Source organism: Trematomus bernacchii, unplaced genomic scaffold (assembly GCF_902827165.1).
Source record: "Trematomus bernacchii unplaced genomic scaffold, fTreBer1.1, whole genome shotgun sequence".
NCBI lineage: Eukaryota > Metazoa > Chordata > Actinopteri > Perciformes > Nototheniidae > Trematomus > Trematomus bernacchii.
The window spans coordinates 11,847,139-11,862,201 of NW_022987705.1; the positions used below are offsets into that span (position 1 = coordinate 11,847,139).

Consider the following 15,063-nt stretch of genomic DNA (forward strand, 5'->3'; position numbering starts at 1 on the left):
TAGCAACAAACCATCTTTTCAGAATATTGAGATTATTCAGGATGTTTGCTGCTTTACTGCATCTTGGGGAAATGCACTGATGTGAGCTGAGTGATTGTGTTGATAAAGCTGCAAAATATGCAAAGAAAGATTCATTTTATGACTTTTTCAGGTTCTGTTGATTTTGACTGTTGTTGATATTGCAAACAATAAAGACCACTGAAAAGTTATGGCAATTCTACTTTAAAGCCCTCAGAGAAAGCTACAGAACAACTGTCTGAGTGCACTGAAACGCATTTTGGTTGAAATTGTTGAAAAAGATGACGGACATGTCAGCAGAGGTAGCACAAATGTGTTGTTTTTAAAGAAGGATCCTGTTGTTACTGTCTAGACATGCGTGTCTTTTTTTGGCACAATATTTTTGGGAGTTTTGAGAAGTGATATGATAATAATAAGAGTAAAGCAACAGGTTATCTTTTTCTACAGAACAGAATTTCTGTATTTTGCAAATATGTTTTGTGTAAACCTCATGCGATCATGGACAGAATGTTAAAATATGTTATATCTGACCCTGTAACAGTTTCTGTTTCTGTATGAGGATTTGAACATGTTTGGCAACACATGTTTATCATGTTGTAAAAAGTGAATCCCATTATTCCACTTCCATTAAACTGTCCGTGCTTTAATAAAGACTGCATTTGAACCTCATACACAATACAGCCAATCGTTCAATTATAAAAATGTTTAAACCCTTTACTTTGTGAGCCCTGTTAAAGTGTCAAACCAGACTGTAAACATCTACATGTCTTCACCCCCCACCCTTTTAATTCACTCCTTTTTCAACTAAATCCATGTTCATCTTTGTCATTTTTTCCAACAAAGTAAAAAAAAGACCTTAAATGACGAGGAAGAGCCTGTGTAACCGGGGTGGTTCATATCAATAATTCATGACCATTAATCAAATGTAAGAGACAGTTTTCTAACTACAAATTGTTGCAGCATTGTGCAAGGCCATTTCTCATCTCATCAGACAAAACCTCTTGATGCAGCTTGTGCTGTTTTACATATAATATCTATTATCTTTTCCTATTATTCTGTCTTTCTTTCTTTCTTTCTTATCCTCTTTACTTTTTCTGTCTAATCCTAAATCATTTGAAGGACTCACGTATGGCAAATGACACTTCCTTTCTGTACTATTGTCTTCCTCCCCGTTATTCTCTCTCTCTTTCTTTCACTTTCTTGATAAATGTTACATCGAGCATAAATATTTTATTGACACATGCAATTTTGATAGGGACGCCACCATCTTTTCGGGATACAGTATGTAGGCCTAATTGTGCCATGTGCACTTCTCTCTCCTACTTTAAAGGGGACCTATCATGCAAAATGCACTTTTGTACGTCTTTTATAGATGAATATGTGTCCCCGGTGTTCCAGGGAACTCACCAAGTGTCAGAAAACACAACCTTCTCTATTTTCCTCCATACCCAAATCTCTAAAAAAGGGGCTGCAACGGATCTGATAAAAACTGATCCAGATTTGAACACTGTCCTGACGTCAGGACGGTGGCGCTACGGCGTTTGGGCCAACTCCACCAATCAGGAGGAGACAGCCACGGCCATTGCCGTTCGAAAGCGCTGGAGACGCTGTAGTACATATGCCAGGCCAGTAGATGGTGCTGTTCTCACTGAATCTGCCCTTGCAAAAACAGAGCTAAAAGATTTCAAATTGAGCAAAATGAGGCATGGCTAAAATGCATGATCTGTTTGGTATTTTGAATATAAATATGCCTTATATAGGTATGGTCCTACACTATATTATTCAAATATAGCATGATATGTCCACTTTAACACAAAGGGGTAGAGAGCAGGAGAGAGAGAGAGGAAGAGAGAGAGAGAGAGAGAGGAGAGAGAGAGAGAGGGAGAGAGAGAGAGAGGGGAGAGAGAGAGAGAGAGAGGAGGAGAGAGAGAGAGAGATGTACTGTAGTACTGTGTTTCTCTTTAAAGATTTGAACCTAAATATAAGCAGGTAAGCCGCTGCAAACTTGCTCATCTGTGAAAGTGTTTCAGACACACCTGCCGGTCCTCTGTCTAATTCCTCTGTGAACATCATCGCTGCCTTGTTGATTAGTGATGTTTTATAGTGTTTGTCATACAGCCGACAGTCATTTCATAAAGAAGCTTTACAGGGTCTGAGCGGAAAACAATCTTTGAAAAACAAATAAAATATGCATATGATACTTTTGACAACATTTGACAACCACATCATGTCACCACTCTGTGATTCTTTCCTCGATTTTTGTCTTGTGTTTAACACATTGTGAAATGTGAACAATAATTAGCAAAATTGTATTGTATACAACACAGTTTGTAAAGACTTACATCTTAGTAGTGTCAAATTAGTGTAGTAATGACAAACTTTCATTCAAAACCATGATAACTAAATGTGACAGAAAAACAATATTTGTTCCTTTCCATCAGTAACATAGTATTTTATTCAGCAGCTAGTGCATTATGAGTGACTTAATTTAATTATTGTAACTAACTGATTTGCATTTACAAATATTTATTTTCCTTTCATTTTTATTTTTCTTATTACATAATGCATGCACAGACACATATATCATTCATTCCCTTAACTGTAACCTCGCAACTCAACTCAATGTCATGCATAATTTTACCCCAACCAAAGTATGTTCTCAAATCCACATTTCAGACAAATCCGGAAATCATATAGGTAACCAACCCTGAAATTAAGAAAAAGAAAAAAGTCTGCATCTGCAAACTATTTTCTCTGCTATTCTGTGGTCCTTTACACACACATAGTTACACACACAACCGCGCATGCATGCACATACAGGTGTCGCTTTTTTGTGGGATTAATCCGCAGATGCAGCCTCACCGCATTTGGCGCGCAGCAGCTGACGTCAGGAGCGGAGCGGAGTGAGGGGAGTTGAAATAGGGCAGAGCAGGAGAGCAGCGCTGAGAGGAAAAGCAGCCGGAGGAGCTGAAGGATGGCGAGCCGTTGCTGAGAGTTGGGACACGCTACCCGTCGCTTCAAACACAGCTGCTTCTGATACACCAGCCCGTAATTAATCTGAAGCCTTTAAACCCTGCCGAGAGAGGAGTGGAACTAAAAGTGCGCAGTTGTGTCTCGTCGCTGCGAGGAAGATCTCTGGCATATTTGCACGAATTTCCTTTCCTTTCTGCCCTCTTGCTTTGGAATACCACAGGTAAGGTGCAAGCTGTATTGCCTTATGCGGGATAGGGGCTCCACGGTCCTTTAAATACGTTGTTAATGTATTTGACAAGTTTGGTTGTTCCGTGTGCGCAACGCTGTATCCGTCACTATTTGCATTGGGACTGTGAGTGAATGGAAACTGTAAAGAGGGTGGCAGTTGTGTGCTTTAATGTTGAATTAGTTTGTGAGTAGCTGAGGAGAAATGCATCAATAATAGAGAGCGAGCCCCACAATTTACAGGCAGAAAGATATGTGTGAGGTGCAGCCTCATAGCGCAGGGCGATGTCAATGACAGTCTGTGACAGTGTTTAACTACACTGCCTATTGTGTGGCGCAACACGGGATGTGATTAATCATTCAATATGACCAGATGCCAGCTTTTGGTAGCCTCATAAAGCCGTGCAGGGGCTATACCTGCTCGGAAACAACAGATAGTGTTTGATGAATAGCTTCAGTAGGAGTCCTCTGCCCGGATGTGCCAGGGTTGCTCAAGCAGCAGAGGGGCTGAGATGATAACATAGTGAGACACGCACATCCCTCGCCGGGCTCTCTGGCATGAAATCCAGGTCCCAACAACCCCCCTCCTCACCCGGTCCTCCTGCCTCTTTTGGCTGGCAAGACTTCATCTTTTAACGATCAGTGTGTTATAAAGCATACACCCCCTCATCCTACTCAACAGAAACTCTCAGGAATGTAAAGAAATTCCTAAACAAGACGAGATTTTCTTGTCTGATTGTGTTAAATGAGCTGGTTCAGCGCTCTCTCATGGGAAAATCCTATCAGTGTCACCAGAGAGCTGGCACAGCAGCAGCAAAGCCTCCGTGACGGCCAGCGGAGTGGGAAATGAGGATTGGTCACCGCGCACGCTGCCGTGATACAGCGCATATTGCGCCGGAGCTCTCCATGGTGCTGAAAACGCTCCAGCCTCTTGCTGCCATACTGCACTCCTCACCTTCCCCGCCAGCCCAGCCTATCGTTCCTTGGTTTGTTGAATTACCTCTCCACCTGGAACCAGATATGTGGCTCACACTGTTGAATGGCCCTAATTGTGTTGCTGGATGTTTCCAGCAACACAATTAGGGCCATTCAACAGTGTGCTATCTGCGAAAAACTGCTTGTAATTCCTAGCTTTCAGCTTTTGTGAGAGCCAACAACCCCTTTAACTCTCCACTCAGGCACACACAAACACACATAGCAGACACACATCCGAGCACAGGGAGAGCTCTGGATCAATGTCTTGCCCTTGCTCCTGAATGAGAATATTAATGGCAGCTGTTCTCAGTTGGACCTGCAGTTTGCACCAACATAAAACCTCAAGGGGTTTACCTGGTCATTCATTGCAGGGGGAAATAAACCGGCAAGCCATCAAATGTGACAAATGATCACCGGAGGAAAAAGTGACAGTCTGTGTTCATGGAGTAAATCAACAGTTTGATTTATTGTGTTTTTCAGAGCTAAGAATCCACTGCTAATCACCACTGAGGTTACTCAACTTCAATTAAAGGATGATTAAACAATGGATAAGAGCCTTACAGCACATAACCCAATATTTGAACTACATTAAGTCAATTTTCCAGCTTTGTGACTTCTGTGACTTTTTTTAGTCACATCATGTCCTGAACCCTGTCCCATCAATTCTGCAGCCCACCCTGGGGTCACAGTCAGCGGGTTGATAAAATAATGATGTGGCCCAGAAAAGTGACTCAGTCGGGCTTATTACAGTCCGCAATCTGGTGTGTAACTTATTAGCTGTCTCACAGAGAGCCATTACAACGCGGTGTCCAGCAGATTATGGCTGCGTGTTGTGCTTCAGCCTAATAGTGGGATGACTCACACACTTACAGATTGACGCTGAAGACACACGAGAGCCACATTGGAGTATGCACACACACACACACACACACACAGATAAATGCACACAAGTAACATTTTTTACTTCCCCACGCTTAGCATTTAAAGGGCTAGAAACGACTACAGTAGCAGCATACGTGAATTGATGCATGTGTGCAGTGTGTCATGCATGTTAGTTGGATAAAGCTACATATTTCAAGAATAGCAGTAAAGGTCTGATCTTCCGAGGTTCTACACGCTTCCACAGATCTTGCATGTGAGGATATTCTTAGTGCAGCAGTCTATTTAACTATGTCTTCTGGCTAGATTTAGACATATTAACATAAGCAAGTCATTTTTTTGACAGAGTACAATCTGACGTGAGCTTTCTCTATATAAGAAACTGTTAACTTTGTCAGTACTCGATTTGGTGTTCAGATTGGATGACTGGATTTCGAGTTTCTAGACTTTTTTGTCGGAGTTGAAAAATAATGTATGCACATACAAATTAACAGTATCCCCTGGCTTGTTTTGAAATCAATGTAATAACATGATGAGTGTCTTATTGTTATTGTGTTATTGATCCCAGCTTGTGAAAGGTCAGAGGTCAGACTCAGTGTCATGCTCCAGGACATTTCAGCCGACTGAGGGCTTTCTACCATACAAAAACAAGTTGTACTGGAAAAAGGATACTCTCTCTACCCACTTGACTTCCCACTTGCTTCTCCCAGTTGTTTTGTATTTTAAAATATGTTCCTGAAGTTGGCAAAGGTCTAGCATTTAGGTCACTATTAAGGTTACGGAGAGTAAAAAGGCTGCGGGACAGAGTAGCATTTCGATAATTCTTACTCCTGTTCTCCGTTTCATAGCAAGTAGTGGCCGGAGAAGAAAAATCCTTTCTTGCGCAAGTTTGATGCCAATCTTCTCTGTGAACATACAGGCCAGATGGCAAAGCGTAAAGGGCTTGCTACTAAGCATATTAAATGCAACTAAGGCTAGAAAGATTCAGAGCACATGCATATATTTACCATGGTAGATATTTGGAATTTCAAACATTTATGCTTCGAAGGTTTTTTCTTTTTCTTTTTTCTCACAGAGTACGACCCATTCTTAAAAAATAAATAAATTCAAGGTATATTTTGCATGCTTTATACAATTCACATATAAAGAGCCATGGATGACAAGTCCATATAAGATTGAAGAAGAATAAATTACATTTTTCAATTATAATGCCCCTCTCATGAACAGTTGAAATGCCTGGCATCACAGCGCCTGAACCCCATGCAGAGCTTGTCTAATCAGGAACAGGATTTATTTCCACACAACAAAGCCACCCCCCTCGGGTAAACCAAACCCACTTCCTCCCCTTTTTTTTCTTCTTTACGCTTCGTGACTTTGATTTGTTTAGCTTTGCAAGTGTTCCAAAGAAGTATAATGAGCCATACTCCAAAACAAAGGTAAAAATGCATTACAGATGGTGAGTCACACTCTTCTGAGCTGGTGCTTTCGCCATACGCTCACATCCTGATCACAAGATTAGTTTTAAATTGAACTGATGAAACTCGAACTGGTGGGTTAAGCTGGTCCACACTGGCACTCACACACACTCATGACCAAGGAAGTATTACATGATTAACATGAGGCATGTGACAATGAGGAGCACTTCATATAAATGAGACTGAAACTGAGGGGCACCAGTTACTCGCACCATTACATTCTGTATCCTTTTTAATCCAGAGACATATTGCCGTGCCCGTCAGATCACCCGAGGAGTGCTTTGTACTCCCTGCAGAGAGCAGAGCCACAAAATGTGGGCAACACGGTTCACTTGAAATTCCGATCACTATTGTTGAACTTCTAGAAATGACCTTTACCACCGCATCCCATAGGAACACAGCAGCTGAGCTCGGAGCATCAGCAGCGCAGCTCTGAGCAAAGAGTGCTCGCTGCATCCTCTGCCTGAATGGAGGAAACTGACGAAAAAGTCAGTCGAGAGGGAGAAACGAGCTGGAGGTTACAGAAAGGTCACCAGAAAATATAGTTTTTTTCTGCAGTGAAGTCAGTCTGCCATCTGCCTGTCCCCCACTGCACTTATTTGAACTTTATAGAAATGATTTTGCTTTCAGTTGTGACGTCACATCTGGAAAGGTGGTGTGACTCAACACAAATGTTACTGCAATCATTTCAACATGTCTTATGCCTCCTGTTTAATGAATACATATCAGTGTGACTGTGAGGTTGAGTAATCAATATGATCAGCTTCGTTAGTTGCAAAGGCAAAATGATGAGAGGAAATACCTTCGAGATGCAGTGAATACAGGACAATTATATTTAGAACGTTTGTTTTGAAGTTCTCTGTAGAAAGTGTTCAAAAGCTCTAAGAATTCAAGGTGCTTATTATTTTCTCATACATACTGCGCCCAAGGTCACACATGAACTTGTGCCATATGTTTAACTTCATATTTTAAACAGTATCTTAAAAAGGATGGTCCTATTTTCACTGCCAAATACATCTTGGTGGTATATGACTGTTTGGCCTTATTTGCCACTTTTCATTTTGGCTGAAATGATCAGATCCTTGAGCAACATAACACTTATAACACCTATTTAAGATACACCGTTCCACTCTGTTAGATTTGGTAGGAAATCTCATATCACAAAACAGAGAGATGACCCTGTTCTTTCACCGCAAACTGAGAAAAAAGAATCTAGAAGTTCTGCCCAATTATATAACAAGTAAAGGTTTTGAAGCCTTCTTTTAAGGTTCCCCTTGGATTTACTAATTTGGCTTTATCCCTTGAAACCAGCTTTTCTGATATTTTGACTTTAAAAAAGTTGGATTTATGATTTTATTTGAAACTTGCGCTGAAGTAGGACACACATGACAACCACCAGCCTGTCAAAGTAGCAAACTCATCACCAAACAAACCCCTCCGTGAATCTTAATATATAACTATCTTGCTACAAAGTCTAAATAGTATTGGCAAAAAATATTTATAACTTTAAATCTGTAGAGACTAAGTGTGGGTTTCTCATTCACTTGACTATCGTTGGCACTATCTTGATTGATGATGATTACAAACCACATTGTGCCTCTGAAAAGCCATTTATGCTTAAAAGGGTGTTTTTCGATTTGTCGCACAATACAGACATCCTTCATGTTGATTTCAAACACTTTGCCACCGCTCTATAATTAGCAACCGCAGTCCTGTTAGCCAGGCAGACCACCCTGTTCTGGCACTGCAGATCCTCCTGATATCCTCTTTGCTCTCGCAGCCATGTCATACAGCCAGCGGGGGGATTTCTGGATTGAACAAGTCACTTGCTGTTTGTGTGTCTTTCAGCCCCACCTGGCAAGCAGGATGTGGGGTTTTAACACCCCTGGGCTGCCTATCTGGTCACAGGCACTTGTCAGAGAAAAAGCCAAAAGTCAATATCAGTGTTGAGGAAGAAAGGTAAAGAGAGAGAGAGAGGGGGTTAGTAGAGTATGACACAGAAAGGAGGAGCCTCTTACTCTTCCTCTCACTGCTTTCGAGATGGGGTCTTATTACTACCTTACAGCCTGAAGCCCTGTCTCTGCTCCAGAGACACAAAGTGGCAAAGAGAGAGTCTCAGACAGTCATTAATTTTGAGGTGAAGCAGTAGAAGCCAAGTTGATAAGGATATTTGGTCTTGCTAAACCCCCATAACCTGCCTCGTGTTGTTTCTGTATTCGCTGTGTCTTTTCTTGGAGGCTGACTCGTTGTACGTTTGAACATAATCTGAAACATTCCGTTTTTTTAACTGAACAGCCATGACATTCATTCCTCTATCTCTGCTACCATATGTTTTTTGTGGCATATTTTAATTGCTTTAATGATGCCCTTGTTGTTACTCACATTATTTGCACTGCTTGTTTGCTTCTGGCTTCTGCCTGAGGTTAGAGTTGTATTGTGTTTACCAATTGCTATACTTTTCTTCCTTTTTCTCTCAAATGTAGTTATTTATTCTCACCAAATTCCCTGCATACTGTTTCAATTAAAGAACTTTAATTAGTTTAGTTTTGCACATTTTATCTTCATTACTACAAATCAGAAATGCTTTACTTCACAGCTAACCATTTAACATTTAAAGGTGTTAGCCATTGGTTTCCATTATTCTTTGATATGGTACACAAAGTAGCAATTGGCAGACACTTGAAACTTTCTTAAAGGGCTGTGAAATCAATGTTTTCCTTATTTGCCCATGAAAAGACCAAACACCACCAATGAATTGATCTAATAATATTGTTTGTATATCCAAGCACCTGTATAGCTTACTCCTCTCTGCCTTAGACCACCATTGTTGTCCAAAAATGATGAAAACGCCAATGAGCCGCACCGTAACACTGAGTGACTTTATCCCTCATTACTATAATCATGGTAATGTACATGGTAATGAAGAGTAGTGTCACTCATGATTATGTTAACTATATTTAATTTGGATTCAATTCCAAATACACCATCCTGCTGCGGAAATACTCACTAGAGCACAAAATCACCGGCTGAAAATGTCCCCGAACAAATTGACTGTCTAGCTGCTTCAAGAATAGATTTAGTTTATAAATGTATGACAATTGTGTCAGAGGACCGATAAGAGACAAACAAACTAACCGTTGTTTTTGGTCGTGTAATGGTATTATTGCATATTGCCTGTCTATGTTTTTACAATCAATCTCTTTGGACACATTTTAAGCGCCTGCTAATTGATTTTCATATCAGCAATGAGCAAAAACCCATGGTGGCCTAGAACAATGTTAAAAAGGAAAGACATCAGCAAAATGTAGGATGTAAAACCATGGCTCAAAGGACTAAAGGACTCTTAAGGTCTAAAGGAAACTGCAATTTGGTGAAAAATAACTCATTACAAGGGACACATTTCACAATTCATATTATCTGGTCAATTGATGATAAGTGACAGAGATAAAATGTGCAACAACACTGGTTTGGTCCTGTTATAAACCTTATAGCCAGTTTTGGAAATTGAATTGCTGGAAATGAACTGCTCCATGTCTGGATATTCCCTTTAGTTCCAACTACTCACAGTCATCATTAATTGGGTCTTAACCATTTGTAATTAGTTCAACATTTTCTGAACAAAATCCTTTTAATTGAGAGCTGCCTGGCTGATAAGGCCTGTCAGCTTTTAACCGGTGAGATGTCAACACCGTCTCCTTTCCAAGGGGCAATGCTTATGAGCCTTTTACACTGCAGTGAATGACAGTTCATAACCTTATCTTTCCGGGCTACTGTGCTAAATAAATTCTCTTTGGGAAACACCACTCCAGAGCGTCCTGAGATTTATCACATAACTTGTCAGGAAAAAGCTGAAAGGATGCGTATCCTCTTCACCTGGAGTGTCTGGGAGATAACTAGGGTTAGAGCTTCTGATCCTGATGCCTGTCTGACAGACAGATTGACACCTCTGGTCTCTTCCATATCTTCCCCAACCACACAGGAACAAGAATAAATGAAAAATAGACGAACGAATCGCTGCCGCACGCAAAGTGTCTCGGAAAACATTTTGGGCGAAGGCAATCCCCTTGGAGGCTCTATTTCATGCTACATAGACATGTGTCTGAGGAAGAGGCCGTTTGAAACCTGAGTGCAGGCAGATAGGTCGCAGCCGCAGGATGATAGCAGAGATTTAACTGAAGAAGAGCATGAGTTTGAGGCAGCACTCAGAGTAACAGCGAGAGAGGTTTGTTCCAAATTGAGGCATGCACCATGTAGGGAAAAAGTGACACCTGCTTCACAGAATGATTGACGGCACATCTTAGCTTCTAATTTTAAACATTAGCAGGTTAACCAAGCTGACAAAACGCATTACTCTTCCACACAGCGTTCTTCTCATGATTGGAGGAATATTTTCTAAAAATACATAGATGTCAGTTGCTCAATAGAAAGCTTCATATGCAAAGTATTTTACTTCAAAGAGTGAACTACAAACGTTACGGTTTCAGCAGGTGGTGTTCAATGTTCACAGATGGGGGTTTTTTTTCTGCTCATTCCGACTTACTTTGTAATATTTTTAAATGCTCAGCAACTTGCAGAGAGGAAGCATGCTGAGTGGGGACTGACTGTCGTACTGGAACTGCGCGTGTCATTTGTTACTGTGACAGCAAACGTAGCTGCAGCGCAGAGCTGGAAAGAGAGCAGGAAGGAGAGCTAAAAACCTGTTCCACAATCACTTGAATTTGTCTCAGAGGTCAGGTGGAGGCAGTCCCATACCGTGACAAAGAGAAACAGTATGCAGAGATCATTGATACGCCCATTTGTATAGACTCGGCTTCATTACAATACTTTTAGTCTCATTTAGATCCATTTGAGTTAAATCATATCTATTCAAAGTTTCAAATGATACTGTATAACCAAATAAGGTCCGAGACCTTCTTATCTAAGTATTGACAACATACAGTAGTGTTTTGAAATCTTTAAATGACTTAAAGATGACTGTATGCATGCTAACATTTGTCTTGCATTTGTTATAAATCAATGCAAGCATAGAACATAGAAGTACACAAATTGTAGGTAGTGGTACGTTTATGCCATCATCATTGTGACAGGAAAATGCTAATAACAAAATATTTGAACATTTTGTTTTCTGTTTGTTAACATTTTTCTAATGTTACTTTAGCATAAGATTAGCATAGCATGTATGTTTTAACTAACACTGTTAAAAAAAGAAAGAAGTGTGCTGATTGCTTGGATCTCCATATTGCTGCTTGCAGCTTTCTGGAGAGCCTCTCATTTGAACAACTTCCCACTCAACACTTCACTTCCATACAAACATACAGTAGTACATACAAACAGAGACTTCTTCCAATTGTGGTTAGATTGTATCGTGAAGAATTCAGGTTATGATAAATGCTTTCAAAAGTGAATGCCTTCATTGTTCGGCTGAATCCCGACTATGTTTTTTTTTTGCAAGGTGAATCTGGTCCATAGATTTATGATCAGTTTATCAAAAGATAAGTTGAAAATACACCCTAGTTAAACATTGAAAATAGTAAAAAATGCTTTCCACAAAAGAAACCGGAAACATTAGTCAACATCACTGCAGGGGAACATTATGTTCTCTAGGATCCATACATGATATTGCCAACACATATCACCATTATCCGCAGCCTGACAGTTTGTTTGTTCTCTTCAGAGCAGAGCCAGATGTTTTGTACTTTTTCACACAGAGGAAGAAAGGGCTTTTGTGTTGTCTGTGTTAGAAGTTATAGAAATGGTCACATAATCACGCAATTATCATTTTCTACCAAAAGCCAGATTTACTCCCCCAGGCTCAGGTTCAACATTTGTTCCAATTTAGTCTAGATGTGTGTAATCATACTTTGATAGGAGCCTCACATTTTAGTTCACCAAATCTCGTATTTACTGTATAGTCAAATTCAAATAAGTTGTTTTTTGGCCAAGTAAAGAGCAATTCATTTTTGAAGTGAGAAAACTGCCGGATGAAGAAGTTTTGACTGTGGCAAAGAAAAGTGGGGTGAAGCTATACATTAGATTATTATTGTCTAAGCATAGTACAATATAATCATTAAACCATTTTAAAGAATAGTGAGATAACATTTTTTTTTTACTGGTGTATTGTTTGGTCAACAACTTAACACAAAGTAACTTTGAGCTGTTAGAAAAACATAGATAAGGTATTTCTATTGTTTAAATGCAGAATACCAACTTAAATCTAAAGTCAACTCATATACTCACATTAGCCTCTTGAATAGTCTCTCACACATTACGATTCATTAAGAAATATTGAAAGGAAACTCAATCATGATGAAACCTATTTCAAACATTCAAATGCTCTCATGCAGGATTGAGACATTTCACATCTTTAACAATCCCATATCTTCATGAGACCAGACTCCTGCCATGAGGAATGATCATGTCAATGTTTCTGTGTTTGTGTGTGTGCCTCCATGTGCCTATCCATGCATTCATTAAGAAACCTTTGCAGTCATTCAAAATTAAACAGTGGGTGAAAATTAATATTTTACCTCGACCTAGAAACAAGTCTGAATGTCGCTGATGCGTCTGAAAGGCTTGTGAGATGTCACCTTGATCCAAATGCCTCATCTTAAAACGTGATGGTGAGCAGATGGTGCTTTACTGAACCTGAGCGCTGCACATTTCAGGCATTAAGCTGACTTCTTCCTTTAGTTTCATTATGTTTAAATATATAGAATAGATCTTCAATTCCTGGATTGTCAGCAACCCAAACAACCAATGAAAGTCAAAATGTGGTACGGTCTACAAGTTATCATTTGTTATTCCCTATTGGACACAACACAATACAATACTTACAGTTTATACAGTATGTATATCAAGTCAGTCCCTCACAATTCTGTACGTCATGTTCATTTCCTCCTGTTTTGTATTCTCACCTTTTCATTTTTAAACCTTTTATTACAAGCTTGTGATTCATTTAATTACGTGGCTCAGGTTATAATTTAAAAAGCACTCTCCACTTTACCTGCAAGACATATAAAGAAAATGAGAATGAAATTAACTTCCAGAAAGTAAGCGACTGGAAGCAGCTGCAGGTCGCTCTGCAGGACTCTTCAGTGCCCAACAGTACTTTTGTGCCCTTTAAATGTGAAGTTCTGAAAGAAAGAAACATGACAAAGTGGAGATAGGGCTTGAAGGTAGCTTGGATGTGAATAGATTATATTTAATTGTTGGCATATTGAGTCTTTTTGTAATACAAGTACATTGAAACAGTCTGATCTGACTAAAGCTGCCAAAAGGGACACTCTGTCTCTTTGAGCTTTTTAATATGCTGGTCGAATAATGGCTTCCTCATAGACTTTCTCCCTCCTGATGAATTTAAAAATGGACCATACAATCCACACCCCCAGGGCTCTGTTTGTGTGTTTGTGTGTGTACAAATGAACAAAGTGTGTTGAGCTGTGTGTAGACCAACGCCAGGAGGCCAGGCCACACATTAAGACAGTGACTGGCAGATCTCATTTGGTGTTTAATTTAACAAGAGAGAGCTTTCATCTGTGAGGGCCCGTAGCCTCCGGCTAGCTAGCTGAAGGATGTTGGTGGTTCCTTGCCGAATGATGTAAACACTGAAAGGACTTTATTTCCTATGGTTAGCAGTGGTGCAAAGAAGATATAGCTAAATAATATAATAATGGTGATTTCTAGGGGAAATTTAGTTTTTGCTAAATGATGTTCCATGATGTTTTAGACAAACAGCACTTATTTGACACTTCTCATTATTTTGCAGATTATAATTTCAGAAACATACTGAATTAATTCTTGTCCAATTGGTATGTGTAACAAGAAAATGTTTACTTACGAGTCCACTTACTAGCTTTTTTCCTGAGCTTTCAAACACATCTCAAAGTTTGACATCTAGGCCAGCTTCAGTTTCCTCAAAAGGACTGCGAGAGATAGTCGAACCATTTGAGTAAATGGACTGTAGGAGTTGGGTCATACATACTCTAATAATCAATATACAAATGATCACACATAATGATACTCATAACGACAGGGGCAATTCCTCCTGCATCCACTTTCTCGTATTTTGGATCAATGTCGGTTTTCTTGCTCAAATCTATGCTTTTATTAAGCTCATTTACACATGCAGCCAGAGGTTTTCAATGAAAAAGCTCTTATGAAAAAGGAGGTGACTAGCCGTTGAAAATAGTGGAGCACATTGATTATATGATAAATGATGACACATGATGACATATGATATGAATGGGAATGTCTCTTCTACTCTCATTCTATTTCTATGTTTTTTACATTGTGATATTGTAAAGAAAAAGATGATTATCTCTTTGACAAATACTGTTCATTACAGTTGCAAAGTGTCTCATCTTATCAGTGTATTAATATGATGATATGTTTCAAAATATGTGTTTATTTCTTTATTGCAAAAAATGCAAAAATTGATATGTAAAGCAGAAAACACATTTGCAGCCAGCGGCTCAAGGTGAATCACAACACCCTTTCAATATTAAATATTCTAGTGAGG

General features: G+C 39.6%; 1 protein-coding gene across 4 annotated transcripts in view; it reads left to right on the plus strand.

The window, feature by feature from the left end:
• The first annotated feature begins 2,966 nt into the window (after window positions 1-2,966).
• fstl4 (follistatin-like 4) overlaps window positions 2,967-15,063 on the plus strand; it is a 185,291-nt gene continuing 173,194 nt past the window's right edge. For all 4 annotated transcript variants that reach the window (XM_034140407.1, XM_034140410.1, XM_034140408.1 and 1 more), the window contains exon 1: window positions 2,967-3,211. The gene's annotated coding sequence lies outside the window, so the exon portion shown is untranslated. The remainder of the gene's footprint in view (window positions 3,212-15,063) is intronic.